The sequence below is a fragment of the Acipenser ruthenus genome, unplaced genomic scaffold (genome assembly GCF_902713425.1).
Source record: "Acipenser ruthenus unplaced genomic scaffold, fAciRut3.2 maternal haplotype, whole genome shotgun sequence".
NCBI lineage: Eukaryota > Metazoa > Chordata > Actinopteri > Acipenseriformes > Acipenseridae > Acipenser > Acipenser ruthenus.
The window spans coordinates 1-27,170 of NW_026707284.1; the positions used below are offsets into that span (position 1 = coordinate 1).

Genomic DNA, 27,170 nt, shown 5'->3' on the forward strand with positions numbered 1-27,170 from the left:
AATCCTTGTCGCTCGCTCTCTTTCTCTCTCCAGCAGCACTGCGTTAGTTTGGGAGACTGCAGCTTGTCCTGCTGTAAAGAGCCGGGAGGTCGTTAGATAAAGGATGTGGGAGAATAGGCAAGCGTTATTTACAGCAGACATGCGTCTGTGTTAGATAATACCGTATATACATATTTGGTCAATTTCTAGATCTTCTACTTAATCCAATATTACGTTACTGTTTTCAGTTGTTTTGTCAATGTTTTTGCGTTTGATTTCTAAATGAAAAATTGCCGCTGCTGCTACACAGTACTGTTGCAGGGATTGCAGATTGGTTTGCTTCATCTGCGGGAAAACAACAGCATTATCAGTCTCCACAACGTCCTCATCATCAAATCCTGTTCTGTTCTTCGAATTATGTTTTTTGAAAAAATTGGGCCAGTTTGTTCCGGATTTTGAATGGTTCTGCTTGTACTGCATTATCGTTGTTTTCTTTCCTTTCCCATCTCTCTAGTTATACGGGTTTCGGAATGGTACTGTATATAAATTAATTTGTGTTTAATGAATTTGAAGACCAGGCTGTGACCCGGTGCTTATTGGCGTTCCTTTTTTGTAGTTTTTTTTGCAACAATACGTGTTTTGAAGTTTCTGGGTGGATCACATTTTTAACAGACCGGGACAAACCATCAAAGTGCTGTGTAGTGAAGAGGTCACAATTCAAAGCAGGATTTTTATAAGAGATAAGTACACGAAGGTCCCATGAATGATAATTAAAGACAGTTACTGTAAAACGGATTAACGAGGCATTGTTTTGTACAGCCTCTGTTACAATAGAGTATATACCGAATTTATTGGTAAATACTATACAGTAAATTTTATTATTTTTTTTACAACAAAAATGTCCCATTTCCGGAGTATCGAACTGGAACACTTTGAGGAGCGGGACAAGGCACACAGGTCGTCCAGGGCCGCCGGTACAGGGTCCGGGTCGGGGTCCAGAGGGAACGGGCTGATTCCAAGTCCAGCTCACAGTGCCCACTGCAGCTTTTACCGTACCCGTACTCTCCAAGCGCTAAGCTCAGAGAAGAAAGCCAAAAAAGTTCGATTTTACAAAAACGGAGATAAGTATTTCAAAGGACTAGTTTACGCTGTGTCCTCTGACCGCTTCAGGTCCTTCGATGCCCTGCTCATGGAGCTTACCAGGGCCTTTCTGACAATGTTAACCTTCCGCAAGGAGTCCGGACCATATACACCATTGATGGAACCAAGAAGATCTCAAGTATGGAAGAGTTGGTAGAAGGTAAGAATATGCTCTTGTCGTGCTTAATAATTGCAGTCACAGTATTTTTTTTTTTAACTCACCTCCAAAATAAGTAATCTCAGAGTGGAACATTTTGACCTCTCTAACTTTTGACCCCTTTACCTGATAAGTCTTGAGCTTGTTTGCCCTGAAAGAACCAAGTTTGGTGTGAATTGGAGACCGTAGTGTTTAAAATCCAACTTTTTTGTGGTGATTTGTCATGGAATTACCCATTGACCCTTTCTGAAATGTTAGTGGCAATTTTTCAGTGTCAGTAAAACATTTGTAACTGTTTAAAACAAGTGAGTTGCAGGAAAGAATATAACTACTGTAGTTTCTTGTTTGTAAATACCAGTTCTGACTGCATTACGTTTTCAGATTGATTTGAAGATTTTAGGATATGATTTCTATTCATTGCTGTCAATTTGTTGTTGAGGTTCTGGGGGTTCTCATTGTATGCATAATGGCTTTTGGGAATAGTCTTCTGCTGTTAAGCAGCTTATATCCTGGAACTTCTTTGTCTAATAAAATCAGAGTGCTGAGATGCTTTAGGATTGTTACAGTAAATCTAAACTAAAAATAAAGACATGCTTGAAGTCGTATTAACTCTTTTGTGAAGTCACTGTTGCTGTATTTGTAAAGCATTAACAGAAAGGCTTTATGAATACTGCCCATTGTTATTTCAGGATTGCTGACCTGTTCAGTGTTATACACAGCAGTACTCCCTGGCCCACACAACACAAAAGCAGATGCTGGCCTCCTTCTGGCCATACTCTTCTTTTTATATATCTTGCCTCCTTGTGTCCAAAAGGCATATTTTTGCCTGGTGTGCCTCAGGTGATAATGGGATAAAGAATGAATTTAAGGGCATTGCTGGTAATTGGGCAAAGGAGGCAGAGAGACAAAAAGCTTTTAAAATGAATGACAAAGAAGTACATCGGCAACAAATTACAATGTTTCAATGTAACCAGAAGTTTTCTACAGTAAAATACAAATACATTTGTAATTCTTTTTGTTATGGTTTCATCTTACCATCTTTCTGACCTGAATTCAGTTTCCTTTGAGAGATTAATGTTTTGAGGTCAGATACATTTATAGCAAGGTCCCAGAGCAAATTAGATCTTTTTAGATTACATTTTGCTTTTTGTTGTGCAAATATATTATTAGGGCCTATATGCTGTAATATTATCCTTACTACAGCATTTTATCAACCCACAAATGCTGTTTACAATCATGTTCAGGGTAGATACTTGCTAGTCCTGATGTAAACTTACTAGTCCTTATGTGAAGTGCCTAAGTTGGAATCAACAACAACAGTTGGGGTCCCTAAAAATATTAGGCTTACATTTTATTTTCCTAAAAAATAAACACTTGTTATAAATTTAGATTTTTGTATTTAATTATAACAAAGGCACCTTAGTAAACACTCCTACAGATTGAACAATCACCTGTTTGCATCTCGTTACTGAGCGACTACTGTACTGTGTGCTGAGAAACTGACACTGACAGCACCAGACGGGACGACAGAAGAAAAGAATTCTCCCAGAGTGTCACCTAGCAACCACGAAGCTCCGCCTGAAATTGACACCGATGACACAAATAAAATGTTTATTTTATTGTTCATTACATGTGTTGCTATTTACAAAAATGCTGGCTGGTTTGTGGAGTTGGGGGTTACAGCCTGTGATTGACTAAATAACTATGAATTACCACCTACAGTAATTAATGTACTCACGTACACACGGTCTTGACTAAAGTCCCAATTTAAAGATGGTACGTTTCACTGTAGCCCTCAGGATGAAATTGTTAGCTTGGTGGCTAATTTTTTTTTTTTTAAATTAGCAGTGGGAGAAAACCGCTTCAGCAAGTACAGTAGAATCTGCTAGATCTGACGGACACTGAATAGGTTTGATTCTAATGAGAGCATAACAAATAGAAAAGAAAAAAACGAGGGAAATGCAGATCTTTTCAAGAAAGCTGGGGGACTTTGTATTAATGGATTTTATATTTTTAAACGCTGCAATAAGCATTCACACTGTAATTTGACAGAACAGGTGATTTATTTGCACTATGCAGGACCTTATTGGTGCTTGAGCCCCGGAGCACCCACGGAGTCGGCGCCTATGCACCTGTTATCAGTGATTAAAGCCTGGTTTCCAAACTAATTATCTCTCACTTTAAGGTGCACACTACAATTATTGCCCTTTAGTAAATACGGTATGAGTAAGGGTCATTCCACGCCAACTCAACCAGAAAGGGACATTTTGTTGCCCGTCCGTCTCAGATCTTCCTAGAAAAATTCACCTAGGGGTTTTCTGACACGCTGAGTTCAGAAATGATAGCCATTTTGTCCCCTTTGACCAGTGACCTTGCAAAGGTCAACCTAAAGTGAGAAAGAGACGTTGACAAGAAAAATCACCCTGGGTGCAATTTAGATGCTACCATCATGTGTAGCACCTCATTCTACTCGCAATGAATAGGGCTTTTCAGAAATAAATACTAGGAGAACCCTACTCACTTCTGGCAAATTGCAAGACGAGGGGTAACTGACAAGTTTTATTCGAACTTCAGCCTAACCCTTTAACCTGTAGGGTATGTGGGTCCTAAAATGTAAGTATTGCTGTAAGAAATAGGTGTCTTTGTGGGCGGTTTATATTGGAGTTTGAGGTTGGCCATGGACACTATTGCTATTATGACTGGATTTTAGCTGCTAAACGCAGCTGTGTTACGTTCATTTCTTATACTTGGTTCTTAACCAGATACATGCTGTAAAGTAACAGTTTTAGATTATTTGGATTTAACATCACTCACTGCAGGAGACGAGGAAATTTGCTGTCAGTGTGCTGTGTTGCAGAAGTTTAAGCCTTTTCTACAGCTCATATCTCATAAACCATTTGAGATTCAGACTTTAAAGTAAACTCCTTGTTTAGAATATAGCTATCACTTGTACCCAATATTGTGGGCTTTTTGGCTCCTGGATGATAAAGATAGCACTTTGGAATATTAGATACACAGCTGTAACCTATTATTCTCTCCTGCAGGTTGATATTGAGTATGAATAAAGTAAAAAATTAACCCTTTTTTATGGCTCTTATTTTACATACATTTGGAGACCATTTGAAGGACTGTACTTACTTGAACCAGTATGGCTTTTCATGATGGAGTCCCCGTGCTTTGAGATATTGCCTTCACATCTGATAAACAGCTGTATTCTAAGTTACTAACTGAGAAGATGAAGAAAGGCTTAACAGCACTATTATAGGAATGGTCCTTGTTGATTTGCCTAATTGATTCTGCAGCCACATTGTCCCTTATTTATGAGTCACAGCAGTATCTCCCAAAAACATGTTACATTTGTTCTTGCTGTCGTAATGATATCTATTGCCTCAATTTGATGCTTTCTTCAAAAGGCTGCTTGATGCTGATGAAGTTTAATTAGAGGATTGAAGAAAAAATGGTGGTCTACAAGAGGAGCATTGGCGCATTCATTCAATGGGTGCCATTAAGCACAATGTTTAATTACTCAAGGGTTGTTCCAAATTCTGGAATAGTACAGTATATGTACAGGGGATGGACAAACACCTGCTATAACAATGTTAGTAGGATGTTATGTCACACTGGACAGCATTGCTGTACTATTGTAGCTGTGGGGGGATACATGACAATACTTCAATGATCAGGGTCTATAACTCCTCTTGGAAGGTTGTGGGTGGAAATACAGTACACTTATGTTGTTCTCTGGTGGTTGAGTAACATTATGAGATTATTGGGATGCTTCAGTAATGGAGCTAAAAATGTGTGCCACATGCTCTTCAAACCGTTATAGTTCTGTGTGCTGTGTTGACAGGAGCATTGCCGTCCTGAAACCATCCATCTCCAGTAGGGTATTGATTTATCACGTATGACAATATCCTCAATTGAAGGCATACAGTGCAGTATCCCTTTGAAATTAAAATTATGCCTATTAAATTAATTATTCCTCATTAGGACAGTGTTTTTTTTTTTTTGTAATATTCCAAACTAAAACTAAAACTAAAACTGAAATAAGTAGGAATGACCATTTTGAAAGCCACATTCTCTGTATTTGAACTCCCACAGACTTTACAACACCCCATAGACTACATGTGCTGGCCTCTGGTTCAGGATTTCAATTACACCATATACAGTACTGGCCTTAAACGCTATCCAACATCTGCAGCAGCTGTAATGAATCACTGGGAGTCTAGATTCCTCTTCCCCTGCAAACAATTAAGATTTTTTTTTTCTTGAATACTGTGAACCAATCATACCAATACAGCAACCTTCATTCAGTTACATCGATTAGTTAAGTGTATATGACTGTATATGGGGTGTTCATATATTCACAATTGCTGGGATTCAGAAGGTGACTTCAGTTGGCAGGAATACAATGCGATTTGACAGGCAAGGTTAGCATTTAATGTGATGGTTTTTGTGGAGGAGGAAAGGGCTCCAGGCTGGTTCATGAATGGTTGGCTACTGTGTTGTCCCTTTGCAATGTTGCCTAGTGCCCACACATTGCTGTAAAGTAATCTTCATTTTCTGTATTTGCCATGTTCAGAAAAGTTGACAGTAGTCTCTGTTGTACTTCAGTAATCAGTGCTTTTTTGAATAGAAAATAAAAGCCCATTCATTTAACTGCTGTCATCAGAACACCTTGCATTTGCACGAACCTCATGGCAGATGTTTATATATAATATATAAACGTGTGTGTGTGTATATATGTGTGTATTTTTATGGCATATTTTCTAAAGAACAAGTCAGAGGAAGGCATATTTCTTGGGAAATGTCATCTTGGACTATAAAGCTCCCTGAAAGGTTCTCGTGATTTCCTCTGACAATAATGGCCTCCTTTGTTATTTTTCCTGCTTGGCACACCAGTATTTAGAGGAAGTAGAGAGTTTACAATTTTTTTTCTAAAACAATAAAACAAAGTCTGTTTTTGTTATGAATTTTTCATTCAAGAAAAATGTCTATCATCGTGTACATTGTAAACGGTACAATATGTACTGTGACACGATACTTCAGTTTTTCAGCCTCCAGCTTGGAATGCTGGTCTGAAAGGATGTTGATAGTACTGTATAAACTGATTATTCGTTTATTCAGATCAAGCTTTACACAGGTGTGGGCCATTGGTGTTGATTAACATTCCAAGTGAAACAACTGAAGAACCAGCTGCTTGGATTTGTGTGGATTGCTGCTCTCCACAGAGTCCAAGAAAAGCAACAATCATCACAAATCCAAACAGCTGTTTCTTCAGTTGTTTCTCATTTCAGAAAGGAAATGAGAAAAGAAATGACATTTATTAATTTGCAGGAGAGAAACATGCCCATTCGGAAATGAAGGAGCTCGTTAGACGCCCCTATGCCGGCAGAATATGTGATACCAAAAAAAAAAAAAAGAATTAAACTAACTAACTAATGCCAGCAGGCAGGACAAGTGGTTTCAGGCCACCTTCCCCCAAAAAGGACAAGGCCACCTCAGTCTCCATCACCTCACAGAATAATACCGCTTGGCACTCAGGTAAGGGAAAAAACCCTACTTGAAACACGGTTATGAGGAAACCTTAGGGAATCCATGGCCAATGTTAGCCTTTGCTCTAGGCTCCCAAAAGAAGAAATACATTTATTAAAAAATAAATAAATAGAAAAATTCTTAAAGCAAAATGCAATTTCCCACATAACGCTTTTTGTGCAGTTAAATGTCATTGTCATTTTTTCAAATGTATAGTTTATATGCTCCTGATGTCCATCTCCCCATAGCTTTGATTAGATGTGGAGGAATACTCCGTGAAGCAGCAGAAGTAGCAGTGCCGAATCTAAAGGAATGTCCAGAGTAATTGTCGGGTGAAAGTCCAGCACGGAGAAGAGACAGACGTAGGGATTTGATCCTGTTCTGGCCGAACTACCTCAAGCTCCTTCACCGTGCAGCTCTGGGTTCTTTAATTTTCTTTTTTTTAATATATATATATATATATATATATATATAATATATATATATATATATATATATATATATATATATATATATAAATGTAGGGCTTCTGTTTTTATTAATTACATTTTTTGGTGCTTATTTTTAGCTGTTTGAGTTTTATGTAACTCTGCTTTTTTTCGGGGCTTTCGTACACTGTGTGAAATTATTTCCAAAATGCTTGGGCTTTTTTTTGTTCTGTCACAATATAGTAACTCAACAGTACTTTCACTCTTAAGTTGTACCTTCTTTCCTTTGCTGTCTTCCACAACAAAATCCTTATGGTCATGGGCGTTCTTCTGGGGTTTGTCTAGGCATTTACATTTACGTTTTGCCACAATTTGCAATTCTGTTTTATTCTATCAAAGTGTATTCTAGCTTAATTCCGTGAACAAGCCATCTAATTCTAATCTCTTTTTAAATCTTGCAAGCGGAGTCTGCAATAGAAATGTAGGCATTTGCTGCCACTCAGTAGTTGGTGTGGGTTTAAAATATTCAGACAAAGTCTGGATGGAGGGACATTGCCCAACTGCACTGCAGTCAACGTGAATTGAGTAACCATTTTTTTTTGTATCCGGGTAGGGGGGTTATCGTTTTTTATTGGTTAAAACGAGAATCAGAACCCCTAAGTATATGATACATTATTATATTGATTGAGTACTGAACAAGCAATGAGGTGAATGAAAAACTGTCCTACAGTACATTCAGTTCTCGTCAAGGGACCAGCAAAAACGTGTCATCAGTAATTATTATAAGAAGAATAAAGTATTATACATTTTGTATTGTGCATTTTATTGAACACATTGCTGTAGGTGAACTTTTAAAAGTACACTCTACATTGCAAATGAACTGCACTTGAAATCTGCATGTCCTATTCTGATCACGGGCATTTTTAACTACAAAAGTAAGCCAGCGTCAGGGTATTGAACAAATCAGAAATGCTGACGACTTGCATCCACATTTTGCTGTTCATAGGCCTGTATTATACCGTGCTTATTTAGGCACTCTATGATTTGACTGGGGAAAGATAACATAGGGTTATTGGAGGTAACAACAACAACAAAAAAAAAGGTAACCTTTTCACTTCCTTTTTAGCTTAATTATTGAGCTTATTGCTTCATCTGAATTGTTTTCTTTATGTTAAGTTTTCAGAGCATTTTGTTAATGTACGTCTGTTTTTGTTTTTCGCTGTTTTAATGCAACTGTTCATTTTAACCATTTTTTTTTAACACAACAGTACTCACACACGTTTGGTCTCCATCATAACTGTTGCATGAAACCGGAGTGTAATAAGCCAGCACCTCTGCATTTGTATGTCAGCTGACAAGTGTTCAGTTGATATCGCATCATGCCTTTCTTCTTAAAGGTGTACAGCCTCTATATATGAACCCCCAATATCTCTCACAAGCACCTGGGTACATATTGTTATGATATCACAACAAAAGGAATATGCTTTTTATTTTATTTTATTTTTTTGGTGCTTACTTACTTAGCTGTTATGTACTATATATCACCTTACAGTACAATAATACGACAAAAAATGGACTGAATAATAATACCTGAAAATAATCTTAATATTTTTTTAATAAAGTAGCCAGCGCAAATATAGTATTAGGCAGTATTTTGACCCCCTGCATTTCTTTGTCACTATTTTGCTTTGAAAATAATTGGTTATTTTTTTAGCAGTCATTTTTTATGTTTTAGCCCCTCGAAGTGCTAAACACAGAAAACCTGCCCCTTCAACTCTCTGATTGGTTTAATGTTGTGTCAAGACGTAACACAGCTGTCATGTGGTTCCAAGATTTTTTTTTTCCACCCAGCAACGTGCAAATGATCTAGTCTGCTAGAAACGCAATCAATCCTTATTGTTAAAGGCACAGTAGCATCTGCAAGATGGCCGATCAGGTTTTTCCAGCCGGGCGGCGACAGCCACTTTGCCGGGAGAACCCTGGGTGCTAAAGGACTACATTCCCCAGAATGCCACAGGGTTACTTGGAGCCAGTGTTAAATCACCTGGCTGCATGTTAATTGGAAGCTCCCGAGGCTGATGAAGCCCTGAATAAAAGCAGGGGAAACCCTGTAGTCAGGGCTGTGTTCAGGCTGTCTGTGTGAGGCCTGTAAAAGAGACCTGTGTGGTCAACAGGAAGGTACTGTGTGAACCTTTGTGTGCGTGTTGTTGTATTACTTGTACTGTGTGTAACAAGTGTTTTTAACTGGTAAATGGCTTCGCCGTCCAGTGTGTTAGTCAAGTATTTGAAAAGTTTAGACAGTGCTCCAAAGTGGAGTTAGGTTTTTGTTTGTTTATTTGTGTTCATAAAAGTGTGCAACCTCGCTGAACTTGAGCCTTGGCCAAAGGCTTTGTTACCCATGTCTTTCTGAAAAATGCCTTGAAGGGGCAACCCATCCCCACTTTGGCTTCTGTTTGAGCCTGGAAGGGATTGCATACTGTACATTTTTCACATAGCTGAGAATCAACACAGCTAGGTCTTGCAATGGAAATGGATATTCGAAATGTAATGTACCGTACAGAAGACTATTTATTCTTTGAGTTTGCAGAACCAGACAAACGGAAACAAAATAGCCTGGAGGTCGCTGGTTGGGGTGCAAGCTATTCCACTGCCGACTGTGGACGGGAGTTCCCAGGGGGGGCGCACAATTGGCCGAGCACCTCCCGGGTGGAGAGGGTCTAGGTCGACCAGGGTGTCCTTGGCTCACCGCGCACCAGCGACCCCTGTAGACTGGCCGGGCACTTGCGGGCCTGCCTGTTAGTTGCCCAGAGCTGCGTGGTCCTCCAACACTGTAGCTCTGAGGTGGCTGCATGGTGGGTCTGCAGTGTGAAAAGAAGCGGACGGCTGACGGTACACATTTCAGATGATGAGTGTGTCCGTCTTCATAAGTCAGCGCGAGGGTGGCAGCGGTGAGCTGGGTTAAAATAAAAATAATTGGACATTTCAAACTGGGGAGAAAATAAAAAAAAAGAATTGGCGATTTCTAAATTTAAAAAAGAAAATAAAATAAATGCATCCCTTTCCTCTGGTATAGGTTGCAGTGGTAAAATCCTTGCTCAAAAAAATAAAAAAAAAAACAACCTGGACCCTAAAGCCTTTATTAACTATAGGCCACTTTCCAATCTGCCATTTTTTAGCAAGGTTCTAGAGAGAGTTGTTGCCAACCAATTACACACATTTCTAGTTTGTAATACTATATTTGAGAAACTTCAGTCTGGATTCCGTGCTGCACATAGCACCGAGACGGCCCTTGTTAGGGTAGTAAATAATCTTTTGATAAGCTCTCATTCTGGCTTTCCTTCAATTTTAATTCTCCTAGATCTTAGTTGCTTTCTTTGCTGTCATCAAGTGTAGGATGTCACAGAACGTCTTAAAGGGTACATAAGGACGTTTTTATTGTGTTACATGTTCCCAGCATCCTCCTGCTCAATGGTAAATCCATCTCAGTTACATATGTGATCAGGAGGATGATGGGAAATGTAATTCTGAGAGGTCCATGTGGGTAGATGTGAAGCCATCTTGAGGCAGGGAATGCAATTTAAAAATTTAAAAAAGTGGTCAAAATGTAAAAAAAAATAATAATAATAATAAATTAAAACAGTAAACAGTTGTAGCAACACATGGGAACATGTAACACAATAAAATAAAAAGGTCCTTATGTACCCTTTAATGTAGAATTCTGATAACAAAGGTCATGCTTGTGGGCTCACAGCACCAACTAAAAAAAATGTTGATTTACTTAAGTTCAACCTTAGCAGTCTCTTGTCAGAACTAAAACTGGAAATGAGAAATTTGGGGGTAATTTTCTATCCTGATATCATTTGCGACTCTGTACCTGATGCTGAGAGGCTAATGCATGCCTTTGTTTCATCAAAAATTAACTATTGTAATGCACTTTTCTTTGGGGTTCCAAAACGTTTGGTATCCTGCTTATAGCTCGTCCAAAATGCCACCACAAGAACACTAACTAAACTCTCTGCCTTATTCTGTCAGAGAAGCTAGGACTCTTGCTGCCTTTTAAATCAAATGCATTTTTACAAACTAGCCTTCTTGTCATAGTTTTTTATTATACAATATAACTGCTTTTTTGTTGTCCTTTCTAATTTCAAATTGTATTAAGGTTCCTACTATGTTGTTTTTATTCTTTTTATATGAAATGGCTTTCTTTCTGTAACCAAATTTTGTATTTTAACTGTTTTATTACAATGGATTGATTTTTAACTTTGTGTAAAGCACCTTGGGGTCCATGTATCGTACATTGCTATATAAATGTGAATAAATAAATCAAATGTGTCACACATGTACATCTTTACATGTACATACAGTGGATTTAGGTCATAGTGATTTATTTTTTCATGATAGTCAACATACTGTAGCTAAGGTGCCCAATGATGATGGACAGAAGCTGGCAAAGGCTATCTGAAGTTCCAATGATTACACCAATTAACACAAAGTCAAGTGGTCTGTCAAATTCCCACTAAAATACTGCAGGATCTTCATAATTAATAAGTTAAGCACTGTAGGCACTTGGATTCATTTTTGTCAGTAATTTGGATAGGATTTGTTTGCAATCTTAATCACTCTTGGAAATTACAATACCATTTAATTTTTCTCTCTCCTTGTAGGGGAAAGCTACATTTGCGCCTCCAATGAGCCGTACCGCAAAGTAGACTACGTGAAGAACGTGAATCCCAACTGGTCTGTAAACATCAAGGGCAGTGGGGCGCGCTCCCTCTCCTCGCTGGGCTTGCTGAAGAGTGAGATGAGGGAGAGCAAAGACTTCATCAAACCCAAGCTGGTGACAGTGATTCGGGGTGGGGTCAAGCCGCGGAAAGCCGTGAGGATTCTCCTGAACAAAAAAACGGCCCACTCCTTTGATCAAGTCCTGACAGACATCACTGATGCCATCAAGCTAGACTCTGGGGTGGTGAAGAGACTGTTCACTCTAGATGGGAAGCAGGTAAGGGTGCAAAGTTGAAGCCTATTTTCAAGTCAGAGTTCGTGGTTCACGGTTAGCAGCAATCGTAGTACTAGTAAGTGTTGGCCAATTATGGCTTTAAAATAATCAGCTAGTCTTCCAACATTTTTTTCATAGCTACGTGTTCTTCCTTTGAACATTGGGTACATTTCTATTATAAACAGGTTGGTGAACATTATCTAACAAAATTGGTATCGTGTTCTAATAATCAAAAGCAGCGTTTGCTGTTCCTATTAAACAAATTCTGAAAGCATTATTGCCAAGAATGTGTAGCCCTGTATTTAGCTGATTTCTGTCCTTGAATTCCTGCTTTTAACTGTTCCTCGCTAGCTGTTAAACGTCTGTTTCTTTCCGGTATTTGTTGGACCTGAGTTTCTTCCATTTGTGTGTTAACTTCAAGGTTTTCCACATCTTGTTGAAAAGAATATTTAAATTAGTGTTGAAGTGTGTTTAAAATAATTTCATAACAGCTGTTCTAACAGTCACATTTTGAAGGTCGCTACTGCTTGGTTATGACAACGTAACATAAAACCTCACTGGCTGGATGAATACTGCAGAGTAGATTTATACTGTAATAAAACTAAACACAGATGATAGGAGGTGGCTTTCTTTAATAAGACTTTCAAACTGACAAATGTAAAAAGAAAACCAGAATAATGCATCTGCAATAAGAATCCTTTTTTTCCCAAGTTTCTTAAGATCTGCTGGTAGGTGTGCACTGTACACCAGCTTGCCTAACCCTAAACATAATGGGACATTCCTATTGGTTAGGTGTTTAAAAAGTAAATGGGCCTTTGTTTCCTCATCTTCCTTTCTCACATAAAATGGTGACAATGTTGAAACTGTATTGTAAAGAATATATATATAATTTTTTTAAAAGGTAATGCTTTTCAAGGGCGCTTAAACCCGAGCCGAGCCACCATTTTCACATAGAAAGCTGCAGAGGCGACTCGGTTTAGTAGCCTTCTCTCGGATGGCTCGGGTTTGGTGTACTGACCCAGCACGCATTAGGGGTTATGTGTATGTTTGCTGAAACCATGAGGGTTATCCAACGATACAAAAAAGTGCATAGTTAACCAAGGGAGTAGAATTCAGGGAAGACAAATACGATCTGATTAAGACCACACCATAAAACCTAATACTGCATTACAAAACAGGAGGTTCCCACAACTCACTTGCGTCAATGCTTTGCTACTGTAGGGACACAAAATGTAAAAATCTGAAATGTTAAATATTGTGTAAGAAACAGTGACCCCAGTACCGGCTTTATCAACACTGTTGTAAACTGCAGTTACAAACCTTAGCTGGGACAGAAAAGGAAGCCTGGTTGTATTACAATGCAAAAAACAAAACAAAAAAACCCCCAAAAAACTGCAATTATATTTGGATGCAAAAGCAATTATTTACTGTAGAAGCATATTATTTGTGAAAAGGCTTTGCCTGAAATCCATTGTTTTACCAAAATAACATATGAACCCCGTAATTCACAGAAATTAGGATGACTGCTTATGGTTATCACTAATATATGGGGTAAAATGAATGACATTATTATAATGGGTAGTTACTGCAACATTAAAGTACATTTTTGATATTACATGGGTAATAGAGGGAGTCTGATATACGATATTCGATCTCTCGATATTCAAGAAAAAACCTACTTACAATTGTAGATGTGTGCAGGTTGTCACATCGGCTCCTTTTAAGACCTGTAGCCCAGTTACTGGCTGGAGTATCTCCTGGGACACCAGAGCGGTTGATGTTAAATGATGAGGTCACCTGCGATTTTAGCAGGGGAGTTCCAGAGGAAACATTATGGGCTCTTAACGGCTGTCCGGCTACTGCAGTCTCCCAGATGACTTGCAGAAAAGCCTCCATGAATTCTAATTTGTTTTTGACAGATCTCTGTGACCTTTTTGTATGGTCTACATTATACAATTTTTTATATCACTTTATGGTGAAAAATATTCTTGGAATGTTTGTTAAGGAAGCTGTTGCATATAATTGAGGATGTTGCAGTCATGCTCTTAACTTTCTAGGTTCTTTACAGCAGGACAATCGGGCTGTGCTCCCCACAATCACCCCCCTACTGTCCTGCCCTACTTCCTTATATACCCAGAAACCCCGCCCTATCCATTAGTGCTCAGGTTCCTGGGTGATGTAGTTTTTCTAATGGCGCCGCCATTTCTTAAAGGCGACGCCACTCTTTCTTACAATATATATATATATATATATATATATATATATATATATATATATATACATACAGTTGTATGCAAACGTTTGGGCACCCCTGGAAAAAATGTATGTTACAATGAATCTTTCAGTGAACAGAAGTTGACCTGACCTCTACATGGTACAAAGTTAAACATGACGCCTTTCTGCAAATTAATACAGGATTACTATTTATTTGCATTTATTACAGATTCAAAATAATTAACAAAAGTGAACATGGCGCGTGCAAAAGTTGGGCACCCTGTACTTGGTAACACCTCCTTTGGCAGATATAACTGCTTCCAAACGTTTCCTGTAGCCAGCTAAGAGTCTTTCTATTCTTGCCTTTGGAATTTTTTCCCTCTCTTCCTTGCAGAACTCTTCCAGCTCAGAAAGATTCTTAGGTCTCCTTGCATGCACTGCATGTTTGAGATCTTCCCACAGATTTTCAAGAATATTAAAGTCTGGGGACTGTGACGGCCATTCCAAAACCTTTCTCCTTCTTTCTTGTAAATATTTCATGGTTGATTTTGAGGTATGTTTTGGATCATTGTCTTGCTGAAATAGCCAACCTCTTTTCAGCTTCAGTGTCCTGACTGACTTTAGGACATTAGCTTCTAGGATTTGTTGATATTTAGCTGAATCCATTCTTCCTTCCACCCGCACAATATTTCTGGTTCCACTGGCTGCCACACAACCCCAAAGCATAATAGAGCCACCCCCATGCTTAACAGTTGGCAAGGTATTAATTTCTTGAAATGCTTCACCCTTTTTTCTCCAAACGTACCTTCTTTGGTTGTGGCCAAACAGTTCAATTTTTGTTTCATCAGTCCAAAGCACATTGTTCCAAAAAGCTTCAGGCTTGTCAAGGGTTTCTTTTGCATACTTTAGACGCTGACTTTTGTGATGAGGTCGTAGAAAAGACTTCCTTCTGACAACTCTCCCATGCGGATCCTTGTTGTGTAAGGTATGCTGTACTGTGGACCTGTGAACAACTACTCCAGTGTCAGCTAAACTGAAGGTCCTTTGCAGTGACCTGTGGGTTCTGTTGTGCAGATCTGACCAGTTTTCGGGCAAGTCTGTGATATTTTTCTTGGTCTTCCAGATCTTGCCTTGACCTTAACCGTTCCATTTAACTTCCATTTCTTGACAATGTTTCGGACAGTTGAAATTGCTAGCTGGAAGTGTTGAGAGAGTTTTTTTTTATAGCCTTATCCTGTTTTGGGAAAGTCAATTATCTTCATTTTCAAGTCCTCAGACATCTGCTTAGAGGAGCCCATGGTTGTTGAAACCAGGCAGAACAACCATCACAGTCTGACAGATTAGAAGGTATGAAGTTACTTCAGAGTAATAGTTCAACACTGGAATTGACTTCACCTGACTAATTGAAGCTCTAACGAGTGAATCAACCTTTCTGGGCCTCAGTAATCATCTTTTTAAGAAGTAATTAAGAATGGGCCAAAAGGGTGCCCAAACTTTTGCACGCGCCATGTTCACTTTTGTTTATTATTTTGAATCTGTAATAAATGCAAATAAATAGTATTCCTGTATTATAATTTGCAGAAAGTTGTCATGTTTAACTTTGTACCATGTAGAGGTCAGGTCAACTTCTGTTCACCGAAAGATTCATTGTAACATACATTTTTTCCAGGGGTGCCCAAACTTTTGCATACAACTGTATGTGTGTGTGATATATATATATACATACACTACCGGTCAAAAGTTTTAGAACACCTCCATTTTTCCAGTTTTTATTGAAATTTACGCAGTTTAATGTCTCAATGTACTCTGAAATTAAAGCATAGAACAAATAAACAATTGGAGATAAAAAAGAAATCATGGAATCGTTTTGTTTAACAAAATTTAATCTAAATTTTTGACTCATCAAAGTAGCCACCTTTTGCAGATATAACAGCCGAACACACTCGTGGCATTCTTTCTACAATGGAAATCAAATATTGTTCGGAAAGTTCTTCCCAACACTGTTGCAGAAGTTCCCACAAATGTGTTGCACTTGTAGGTTGCTTTGCTTTCACCCTTCTGTCCAGTTCATCCCAAACCAGCTCGATGGGGTTTAAGTCTGGAGACTGTGCTGGCCATTCCATGATTTGAAGCCTACCGTCTTGTTCTTTTCTTTTTAAGGTAGTTCTGACATAGCCTGGAGGTATGTTTTGGGTCATTATCTTGCTGTAGGATGAACCCCTGACCAACTAGGCGTATACCAGAGGGTATTGCATGGCGCTGCAAAATGCTGTGGTAGCAGTTTTGATTCAGGGTGCCACTCACTCTGTGCAAGTCGCTGACTCTGGATCCAGCAAAAGAGCCCCAGACCATCACGCTTCCTCCTCCATGTTTGACGGTTGGTGTCACACACCGAGGAACCATCCTTTCGACGGCGTACAAAAACCCTGCGTGATGAACCGAAGATTTCAAATTTTGATTCATCGGTCCATAAGACCTTCTTCCAGTCTTCAGTAGTCCACTGGCAGTGCTTCATGGCCCAGGCAAGCCTCTTTTTCTTATTTTGCCATCTTAGTAATGGCTTTCTTACTGCCACTCGACCTGTCAAACCTGCAGCTCGAAGTCTTCTCTTCACAGTTGAAACTGAGACTTGCTTACTTCGACCAGTGTTAAGCTGTGCTTGAAGCTGTTGTCCTGTGAGCCGCCTATCACGCAAGCTGTTGACTCTCAGAAACTTGTCTTCTGATTCTGTTGTGGCTTTGGGTCTGCCAGACCTCTTCCTGTCAGAGTTTCCTCCAGTTTCCAAGTGCCTTTTGATGGTGTAGGAAACTGTACTCACTGACACCTTGGCTTTCTTTGCAATTTCTCTAAAGGAAAGACCTACACTTTTAAGGGCTATAATGGTCTGTCTGTCTTCCTTTGTTAATTGCCTTTTTCTCGCCATTATGAGAGCAATATACTACTTCCTGCAGTACAATACTGTCCAAATAATGCTTAAGAGGGTGTAGTAACACAGTCTGTTCCAACACTGCTTTTATACAAACAGAGGGTTTGTAAGTAATCAACAAAAGTTGGGACACCTGTAGGAATTGTTAGCATCAACTTTCAAGGCTTAATTTACTTCCATTGCTGCAGAACAGCTGTAAGTTGTTAACCCATTACTTGTTCCCTGAAAAAGGCCTTTTTGTATAACTCTGAAATGGACATTATCTTTCAGTTTTTGGTAACCTAAACTTTTTTTTAACCTCTGGCAGTTTACCGCTTACCTTTGTACCATTTCAGGTTATTCACTGGACTTGAACTGTTTAAATATCAATAAAAACTGGAAAAATGGGGGTGTTCTATATATAACTTAAATTTAAATGACACCACATGCAGTACGTGTTACAATATTTGTATCATTAGCCGTTGATTTGTATGTTGCTTATATCAATCAGTTGAAAAGATATCCCAGAAGATGCAGTCATCTCAGGAGAAATGTGGTTTTATATTACACCTCTGCACAGTGTGACCCTATTTGCTCTTTGGTTGTAAGTGGACTTCAAACAAAGAAGTAAGACGCAAGATAAGAAATGCTTGGGAAGGGTAATCTTATCTGTTTATTCAGCTGAACTTGGAAATGTATACCCACAATTGAGAAGACTAGAGGGGACAGCCGTTTTTAAACCTGTGACTTCTTCAGTGAGTGTTGGCCTGTACAGTACTGTGGATCTTCAAATACTGCAACACCTGCTTTAAATAAGGCAGGACCTACTAGTTATAAATGAATAAACTGTTTATCATAAATGAACTATCCCAAAAAAGACAAGTGACCTGTAATTAGACATGGTATGTATGTTGTTCTTCTTTATTCCACATTGTTTTTTGTGTTTTCAACGAGGAAACCCTTTTTATATTTTCTAACCTAAAAAAAAAAAAGTGATACCTGAACACCATTGCCTATTTGAAGAGCATTTAGCATTTTAACAATGCATGCTATAGTAAAAGTTCCATACTGTAAGTAGAGCTCTAGAGTGCTATAGCAAAGCTGTAGAAATACTGCACTACAGTATACTTTGCGGTTAATGGTAATATGGTCTATTAATTGTATCCCCCTTTCTTATAGTTTCATGACAAAAATGAATATACTCAAACCAGTGATGAGTAATGTGTTTGTCATCATGATACTTATTTTGAGTGAGTTTTAAACGGTGGTAATTGTGTAAGGAAACAGACGGTACAATAGTACCTACACATCATCCCCAGTATTGCAAAATAACTAATTCTTTGCAGCAGCTGTAAAAAAAAAAAAAAAATCTAAAAAAAGAAAGCCTTATCTTTTTAAATATTTAAATTGTGGCTTTAGCTGGCAAAAGACGAGTGACATGGTAACAGTACAAATGACATACAATTGCATCCTGCCATCTGCTATTCCACAAGCAAATCACTGGTCTTAAAGTCTGAGTCTTGGCAATTGGCAGCCTCCTGCTGGGTGACCATTACCGGATAATTAGGGTTATAAAACCCTCGGATTTACTCTGCAGCTGTCAGATGCCGGAATGGGATCTGGTTTCTTGAAGATAAGGCACTTTCTATCTAGCTGAAGTTTGACAGGTAGATTGAAAAATGATTTATTCCTGAACAATTACTTGTAAGCACTGCGTAATGAAGGATTTGTATCTTAATGGACTCTTTCTTTATAAACCTATATCATATAGTGTAACTCTACTAAAGGGAGCTGGGCGTGTTCAGATCAGGCAGAGCAATGAATATGGCTATTGAGACAAATTAATTAGGCTGTGGAATTAATATATTTAATTATTTATCCAATTGCCTAATCAAATTACTATTTGGCTGTAGTCCATCTTTAATGATACTTAACTGTTTATGATAGATGTAATATTAGCAGTAAATAACACATTTCTTGTTCAGATATCCAAAATAAGCACCTTCACAGTAAATGAGGAAAATGTTTGTTTAATTTTTTTGTGGAAACATTATCAAGTAACTCAAGGTCATTCACTCCACTGAAAATGGAAGAGAGTTTTAATATTTCATTGAGCAGTGCCACTGTATAAATATGTTTTACAGGCATGGCACGTCTTATCACAATGAAATGCATACTGACAGCAAATGTAGTAACTTCAATATCATAACTGTAGTGGGTAAAACATTCATACAGTAGCTGTCACTGTGTCTTTGTTTCCCAAAGGTTTTTTTTTTTTTCACTTCATTTGCTGACAACACAGTATCCTCTGCAGTCGCTGTGTCCTGGTTTTCTGCTCCATTTGCTTGTTGAGCACTTTGAAATGCTTCCATGCAATATAAAGCTCATACTGTGCAGTATATACATATAATTATTACGTTATTATCGGAATGTGAAAAAAAAAACCTATAAAACCACATGCCATTCTGCAGTTATCGCAGCAGATTTCTTTGCAACAATGTAATTGCTCTGCGGAGCTCTCTTACTTTATATAACATACCAAGCAGAATGAAACACAAACAACTCAGCTAGAATAGCGTCCAGCGGGCGAGGACGACTCTCACAAGGGTTCAGATACAGACCTAATTGCCAAGTCCTACATTGAACATTAAGCTACATATCACTTCCTACCCAGTTATTCTAAGAAATGCTATTACTGTGGAGTCCAATTAAGTGAGAATAGGAGCTAATCAAATTTGAAAACCACCAACATCATCATAATAATTAAGAGCCCAGAGGAGGATGTTCTTCCTGTGGAAACATGAGACTAACTTTATTGAAGTGTGGAATATACAGTTGTACTCAAAAGTTTACATACCCCAATGGAAATGTATTTTCTAGAAAGTTCTCAAACAAAGAATTGTCTAATTCAGAAGTATTCATACCCTTTGATTCTATAATAGTATTGTCTACAAGGTGCTAGAAATTTCAATATGATAATGCAGAACCTAATTCTAGAAAAGTCTAGAAAATGCCGGATTGTAGGGGTAACATTCTTAAAGAGTAGCCTATAAAAGGATAAACATTACACAGACTTCATGTTTTAAACTGATTATATGCATGAGTTTCTATGTGCTATCCTTTTTGTAATGTAACCCAGTCTAGGGAAGCAAAAATTCACTACCGATTGATTTGAGATGCAGCAAAGCAAAGAGTAATTGGGACAGCAAGAAATTCCAATTCCCAACACACAACGATTCATGCAACTGCAACGACTACAACTTGTGTAGATGGACTGTAGTGCACACATATACATTGATGGCTGATGATATGTCATGAATGGACATGGTTTGTAATGTTTTGTGACATACAGGCTAGAAAATGTGTGATCGGATCTGTTTAAACCTCCCCATCAATCTATAACACAATAGTTTGTCAAATTATTGTACCTGGACATGAAGTCAAAAGCTATGTAGGAAGATTTTTATATCATTATTTTTTTATACAATGTGTAAATATTTACCATAGCTTTAAAAAGTTCCTCTTCCTCCTCTTAATTGGGGTCCCAAAAATATAGCGTTACATGTGTTGCTGCAGCTGTTTAACTAACATACCACATTTTTCTTTTCATTGTTAACATCCTGACAACTTTTTACACGTATAACTTTAAAGTCTGTTACAAAGCTGTTTTCAAAATAGCCACTCTAGTTTCTAGTAAGGATAAGAAAACATACAGTATAATTGGAATGCATTTAAGGTGAGTAATAAACTGATTTAGCAGTTGGTTCAAACAATTTAACAGCAAATGCTGGTGTTTTTCTGTATAATTCTATTCTGTATAAAGAAAATAAGATTTGCAACAAAAGATATGAAAGGTTGTTAAAGCCAAGAGCAGCACTTCTTCACTTCTGTTTATGTTTTTGTTCCTGCTCTATGAAACTATAGTATTCAAGGTTGAAGAAAGTGAAAATGAAATGTATATACAGTACAGTATTTCTATCTGGAAACTAATCTCATATTTTCATCTTGCTTTCATTGTCACTTCCTTCCCTCCCCCACCTTGCAGCTTGTGCTCTCCTATTTGTGGTTGCAATGGCTTATGAGACTCCCTGTCTTCCTTTATTCTTGTCTTGAGCCAAAGACTTTTAGTGGCCCCGGGATGCTAGAAAGTTTAAAGTTTGCTAACTGTACTATAAAATCTTAACTTTGTTCACTATTTTTACAGCTGTAAATTGGTATCACTTGTCAATGTATTTGACGATGTTTTGACCATGTTTCTCTCAAAATCACTTGGCTTTACACTGTATGTTGTTGCAATTTATAATGAGAACTCTTTCCTAGTTCCTCATAAACAAGCAAACAAGAAACAAACATTGTGGTTCTTCAAAAGCAATGTTTCATTCCTGAAATTTCTGATTCCATATCTAAGTATTTCAGTACTATAGTATGTGACAAAGTAATTGACTATAGTATTACATATAAGATATATTTTTTTAATTGACTTAGCGATGAATACCTTGAGCTTACAGCAGTTACAATGGGAGCTCTTTTCTAGTTTGTCTCTAAAAATGACTCTGCAATGAATGCCATAAGTTACCAGAACTACAATAGGAACTCTCATGCAATCAGATTACTAAAATAAGTACCTTAATTATTTCAAGAACAGTTTTTTAAACCAACATATATATGGTATGATATTTGTTATCTCATCACATGCACGCATAGATTTCAACTGCATGTCATGTCTCGCCTCTCTTTGTAGGTAACCTTAATAAGCATTAATCTTATGTAATACTTGCGTGAAGTTTCCCTTGTATAGTTAGCAAAACTATCTTTATTGACTGAAAAAAAAATAAACGGCTGTCTCCTTTTTTAAAATGTCAATGTTTACCAATTTACTGGCAATTTAAATCGAAATTAGACAGACCTTGTGATAGTCTGTTGTAATATATCACTTTGTTTGGTCCTCACAGGCAGAAAATGACCACCACAGCACTTTAAAATCGTTACCTAAGTTTGTATTGAGTACAGGATCTTTTTTCTGATTTTACCAATACATCTCAGAAATCTCTTCCCAAGCTATCACCACCAAGTTTTAAATGGCAGTCATTCACTTACAGCAGTTCATCTGATCCTGGCCTTTTTACTAACCATTGGCGAGATGTGTCACTCTTTGCTTATGCTCCACTTTTTGTCAAACTCCATACCAATGCTAAAACTGTTGCTTTCTAAAACTGAAAACAAATATATGCAATTGTCTATTCTGTGGAGGTCAAAGATTGTCTAATAAAAGCTTTATTTCTGTGCAAGCTGTAGTAACACTGTACCAAGTGTAGCATCTTGGGTTGCAACATGCTCTGTAAGTGCTGCTATTGGCTGCAACATAAATAAAAGTGACCCTCTATTCCCAAGACAATATGCTCAACCAAATCTCAGAACAGTCGTTCCACCTCCATGCATCCTTGAGTTCAGACTTAAGCCAATGAGACAACTTTCAGACAAACTCTTCAGGGCAACTTTGCAAGGACAGCAACTACATTACATCAATTTTGAATTGAGCAAGTTGGTTAAAATTGCTTCAAAATGTCACATTCATCTAGTTGCTTCAACATTTGCCAGAAAATGTTGCCTGCTGTTTCATGGCCCTTACTGCAGAATTTTCATTACTGCTTCGAACATGTACGTTCCAGTCATTTGAATTGACATGCTAATGGTCAAAAGCTATAAAGACTGTGCACTTAATGAAGCATCCAAGGCAAATAAAACCAGACTGGCGAGTGACAATATGTGGTAACAGCATGACATTGGGAAAGACATGAAATACTGTGCAAGCCTAAGGTTAAAATATTCTGCAATATAATACATTCTGCATTATAAAGTGATTTGGTTCACCTCATTGACTGAAAAGGGCATAAAATCCAATCTGGTATCCTGCGAAGAGGATCAACATAATAAAGATGAGAGATTATTGGGATTTGTCATGTAGCAAAATGACACATATTGAGTTTATTTTACTTTGCTATGTGCAGCAGTGTGATGAAAATCATACCTGAAGTAAAAATTGGTACTGCTTTATCACATTTTACACTGGTGTTGATCTGAGGGTGGTAATTACTCATCTATTTTGTTTTTTAACCACGGTTTTATGAAAGTTATTTTCACAGCTGTGTTAGAGGTCACCGGTCCATTGAGTGAGTACTGTAAGGGGTAGTGTAAGCCTGCACATTTATATGACAGTGTGTTAACATTCAGTATCACAAAAATTCCCATCATGATAACCAAGTGCTAGAGGTAGTGAAGCTACCTAGTGCTCTGTTAAGATTGCTGAAATTGAATACCAACCTCAAAGACTACTGATTTGTTTTGTAGCAGCTGTTACAAAAGGTCTGAGTTTTGTAAGACAGTTGAAATGGAGCTACATGTATACTGTAGTGTATAAAGAAACATGTTCTCATGAACTCATTGTTGAATCAGGTGTATGCTCTTTTAAGAAGCCATATACACATTTTCAGATACAGTAAATCCGACAAGGTGTTAGAAGTTATAAGCCTCACGGAAGCATCCAAACATGCAAAAAGCAGAATGTTCATGCAGCTTATGCACAGAGTAACACAATTCAGTGTCTGTCCTATTGCTCCAATGAAGTTCAGATTTAAAAAAGTACAAGGGTCGGACTACAAAAATACAGCCAATTCTCATTAAACTGAACTCAAATTAGACACATTTTTTGGAGTCTCTTTTATTGTAAATTACTTCTTTTGAATACAAATTCACTTAACAGGAATTTCCTGTTAGTGCAAATTATTTTGGAGCCCCCTCTGGGTAGATTATTATTTTTTTTTTATAAAACAAATCGCCCTAGTTTGAACAGCCCAGTGCAAAGGATATTGAGAAATGAACTAACTTTCACCTGATTAGCTGCTCTGTTCTGTATGTTAGTGCTGTTTTGGGACTACTGATCCTATGATACATTTCGAGTCGCTTAGTGCTCCCGCATCAGTGCCATTTCCATGAAGCAGTGCAAATACATTAACTATCCTTGCCGACAAAAGTGGAGGTGTTGAAAGCGGTGGAGGATGCTGCACCACCGTATACAAGAAAAAGAAAGATGTAGTTGCTGCAGATTTCAACATTACCTACAGTATATGGTAACAGTATCCTGGGAGACAGTCAGCATGGTTTTAGGAAAGGGAGATCATGTCTAACTACTGCTTGATTTTTTTGAGGATGCAACATCGACAATAGATAATTGCAAAGCATACGACATGGTTTATTTAGATTTCCAGAAAGCTTTTGACAAAGTCCTGCATAAAAGATTAATTCTCAAACTGAACGCAGTAGGGATTCAAGGAAATGCATGCACATGGATTAGGGAGTGGTTAACATGTAGAAAACAGAAAGTACTGATTAGAGGAGAAACCTCAAAAAGAGGTAACCAGTGGTGTACCACAGGGATCAGTATTAGGTCCTCTGCTATTCCTAATCTACATTAATGACTTAGATTCTGGTATAGTAAGCAAACTTGTTAAATTTGCAGATGACACAGAAATAGCAGGAGTGGTAAACACTGTTGCAGCAGCAAAAGTCATCCAAAATGATCTAGACAGCATTCAGAACTGGGCAGACACATGGCAAATTATATTTAATATAGAAAAGTGTAAGGTACTGCACTCAGGCAATAAAATGTGCATTATAAATACAATATGGGAGGTACTGAATTTGAAGAAGGAATCTATGAAAAAGACCTAGGAGTTTATGTTGACTCAGAAATGTCTTCATCTAGACAATGTGGGGAAGCTATAAAAAAGGCCAACAAGATGTTTGGATATATAGTGAAAAGTGCTTAATTTAAATCAAGGGAAGTTATGTTAAAACTTTACAATATATTAGTAAGACCTCATCTAGAATATTGTGTTCAGTTCTGGTCACCTCACTACAAAAAGGATATTGCTGCTCTAGAAAGAGTGCAAAGAAGAGCGACCAGAATTATTCCGGGTATAAAAGGCATGTCATATGCAGACAGGCTAAAAGAATTGAATCTATTCAGTCTTGAACAAAGAAGACTATGCGGCGATCTGATTCAAGCATTCAAAATTCTAAAAGGTATTGACAGTGTCGACCCAGGGGACTTTTTTGACCTGAAAAAAGAAACAAGTATCAGGGGTCACAAATGGAGATTAGATAAAGGGGCATTCAGAACAGAAAATAGGATGTACTTTTTTACACAGAGAATCGTGGGAATCTGGAACCAACTCCCCAGTAATGTTGTTGACGCTGACACCCTGGGATCCTTCAAGAAGCTGCTTGATGAGATTCTGGGATCAATAAGCTACTAACAACCAAACAAGCAAGATGGGCTGAATGGCCTCTCGTTTGTAAACTTTATGTTCTTATATTGTTCATTTAGATAAAGTATGGGAGAGTAGATGGAAGTGTGTTTTCAAACAGACGATTGAGCATCCCTGAATAGAAAGAGTTGGCAGATTTAGTGCTGGCTTCCCATGGACAGGGCAGTGTTTACTATGTTGGCATTAGTGATGACATTTGTTGGGGGAGGAATATTGCATACATTACTACTGTATAGTGACAAGAAGTCCCTTGCTTTATGCCAGCAGAAACAGGAATGATAAAATACAGCCTGCCTCCCTCTGTGTTATTCTCGTTCCCATTTATGTCTAATTTCTTGCTCCACCTTGAGGCCTTTGACCCTCCATTAGCAACCACTTTCTCTGTTCCATCGAGCACAGCCACATACGTGGGTCCTTCATGAATCCTGCATTTTATAATGAGCATAAAAGCTTTTAAGACATCTGTACTTCCTCTCAGTATCTCAACTTGCTTTTTACGTGACAGGACTGCTTGGTCATACCCTGGCAACCAGTCGGAGGCTCAACTCTAGATATCACTTTGACATTGCAAGCAGCAGGCATATCTGGTTACTGTAGCAACATTGACATTGCAACGGCAACCAACTGTTTTAAGGGGCAAATCTAGATTATGCCATTTCGGTCAATGACTAACCCAAGTGTTTGGATTTGCTTTTTCTTATTGTGCTGTGAGTATTTTAACCGTTTATTATTAAACACTGTAATCTCTATTTTATTGTATGACATGTGTAGCTTGTTTTGTGTAAATACCCCTTGTGTAGGAAAGTAGAAGCCAAAAAGTATAAGTGTATTTCTCAGTGCACGCTAAAGAAAAGGGACTTCCATCAGGTGACATGTCCTTTTTTTTTTTTTTTAATATAGGTCAGACAGGCTTGAAGGATGTGTATGGTCTGAGCAAGGTAAAGCAAAGCAGGGCGAGACCACTGCTCAGTCATGCTTTGTCCTCCGTTCCCAGGTCCAGTGCCTGCTTGCAAACGCCATGTTAGCAGACTGATGCTGTTTTTCCCAGTGGAAATGTCCTTTCTCATGAAACAAATAAACACATTCTTGCGACCTGAAGTGTCTTTCCCTCTGCTTTCAGGTTCAGGGCTTACTATGATCAAACTGAAACCAGCTGTAAGAGAGTGCTACTGTACCAGAAGGCATTGAGTTGGCAGCAGACCAAAGCTAAAGCTCGGTCCAGGAGACACTCCACTTTTAACATGTTGTTGTATTTGCTAAGTGTATGTTTGGCTAACTGTATCTTGTTAAGTGTTCATTTTTGAGATGCTGAACCCATTTACACAACCTATTTTTATGTGCACAAGCATTTTGTGTTGACTGTTTTCTTGTATGGATGGATGTTTGGGTGTTTTGTTTCTATGACTGTGTGACTCTTTCAATTTTTGTATATAGCTTTATAATGATGTGGGACAAAAATTGCCTGAAGGCAGCAATATAAAGAATCAGT

General features: G+C 38.1%; 1 pseudogene; it reads left to right on the forward strand.

Annotated features, from left to right (window-relative positions):
• Nucleotides 1–64: 64 nt before the first annotated feature.
• Nucleotides 65–27,170, forward strand: LOC131725133 (serine/threonine-protein kinase DCLK2-like; annotated as a pseudogene).